The sequence below is a fragment of the Tupaia chinensis genome, unplaced genomic scaffold, assembly GCF_000334495.1.
Source record: "Tupaia chinensis unplaced genomic scaffold, TupChi_1.0 Scaffold000007_1, whole genome shotgun sequence".
NCBI lineage: Eukaryota > Metazoa > Chordata > Mammalia > Scandentia > Tupaiidae > Tupaia > Tupaia belangeri.
The window spans coordinates 2,534,198-2,536,437 of NW_006159436.1; positions in this window are offsets into that span (position 1 = coordinate 2,534,198).

Below are 2,240 nucleotides of genomic sequence, written 5' to 3' on the forward strand. Positions count from 1 at the left end.
GTCACCCGCTCCCGGCTCAGCCCAGCCCGACCGGCCGCGTGCGCGCATGCGTACGCCCGGTGCGCGCGACCCCGCCCCCTCTCCCATACTCCCGGGGACTTCTCGCTCCCCGGCCACACCCCCTCCCTCTCTACAGCCGCCGTTCGGCTGTTGGCGGCCGACTTCTCTTCTCGCGGGATTAGAGCCAATCACGAGACCGGAAACTGCCTTCTCGCCCCACCCTCAGACTGAGTCTCCGAATGGGACGGGTCCGGAAGTGGGCGGGGCCTGGGCCTGAACTATCCTCCCGGTCCTGCGCGGCTGCCTGGGAAATTCTTCGAAAGATGCTGGGGAGGCAGGAGGAAGTAGCGCAGGTCTTCTAGACCTCACTGGCTGAGGCTGTAAATGAGCAGCTGGGCAAGAGAGCTCCATAGAGCTTGTGCTGCCCGATACCAGAAGCTCTACGGCTCGTGGGTTTTCGTTATGGAAATAGAGATAAAGTATTTGGAGATTGTGAAGCCAGCCATTTTCTTCCGGTCTTGCATGTTTTAAATTGCTCTTAAAAATTGTTAATAATAAAATTATCAGTTTTAAAATGGAGCTAAATAAGTAGATTGGCACAGATAAAAAAGAGCATCCTGACCATTCCTTTGCCTATTTTGATCGAAACTTCCCAGCACTTAGGGCGGTGGTTGACATATAGTAGGTACTCAGTAAATACACAGACGAGAAGGTAGGAGAGAATTACAGTAAAATAGAAGCATGCCTGATGTTTCTTCAAAACTATCGATGGTCTTTGCAGAAACTTACTTTACTAGAAGAAATCTAGTAAAGAATGAACTGAAGGCATCTGAATGTTTCAATATTATGTGTAGGTTGTGAAGAGCATCCTCTACAGCATCTGGTCACACCTCAATCCACTTCCTCCCGTCCTCCCGTCCATTAGATGCTGGGCACTTCAAGTCCCAGCATGTTTAAGGCTGACAGAGTCAAAGTTTTGAACCACTGTCACTATGTGGGAGCTGACTTCTCTTAAGCACCGCAGTCATTCATAATAGAGCCGACCCTGATTTTTTTTTTAAGCTTTTAGTTTTTTCAAAATCACAACTGTAAATAATGAGAAAGCCATTTTCTGAAACCTATTATGTGAATGTTTAACTTTAAAAAAATTCAATACATATGTAGATTTCTTTCTTTTTACTTTTTATATTGAAAGATTTTTGCTATAGGGCTCATGTGCTCCCCAGGAAAGAGAGAGACAGAGAGACAGAAAGTGAGAAATCACCCCCAGGGGGGATGGCCACACTGCAATCCCTTCTCCTCCATTCTCCTCTCAGGATCTCAGGTATGCACACGATCCCAGCATGAGGTTTAAGCCACTGGATCTGGGATTTGAACCACAGTTAACATTTTGGCAGTCCAGCAACGTAACCATTACACTATCTGCTGATCCCATATGTAGATTTCTTACATTTTATTAATGAATTGTCTAATGCATAGATACTTAAACTCAAAAGGGAAGTAAACATGACAGAGCCAACTACAGATAAAATATGAAATTAATAAATTAGAAGGTGTAGAAAAGATGAATACTAAAAAATTGTGAATTAGGTAAACTGTTGAGTCACCAGAAAAGTCATGATGTATTTTTCTGCTTCTCTACATCTCTACACAAAAATGCGTTCATGACTTTTCTAATGACCCAATACTTCTTAATTGAAAGACTATAAATAATTTGAAACATTTGAGCACATTTGAATATTGATTGGGTATTTGATACTAAAAAAAATTTTAGGTGGGACAATATATTTAGTAATGTTTTTAAAAATGTGAACTTTATAGAGATTCATACAGAAACACTTATAAGTGAAAAGATTTGATGCCTGGTATTTGTTTCTAATAATCCAATGGGGCTGTGAGTGAATGGATAGAGGAAATAGATTTGATAATCATGGAAGATGATAATGAATATAGGAGTTCATTATACTATTCTTTCTACTTTTGTACATATGTAAGTTTTTCATAATGAAAGGTTTCTAAGACTCAAATTTCTCTTACAGTCTCCTCTTGGGATTTTGGGCACACACACACTCACACACTTGCCTGGTGTGTGTTTTAAGCTGCCAGGTCTGGGACTCTAATCACAGTTGACCATGAGCGAGTCCAGCATAACCATTATGCCATTTGTGAGTCCCACTATGTGTTTGTGTTTTCAGCTAAGTGTTCATACTAAAGAGTCAGAAAGTTAAAAAAAAAGTTTA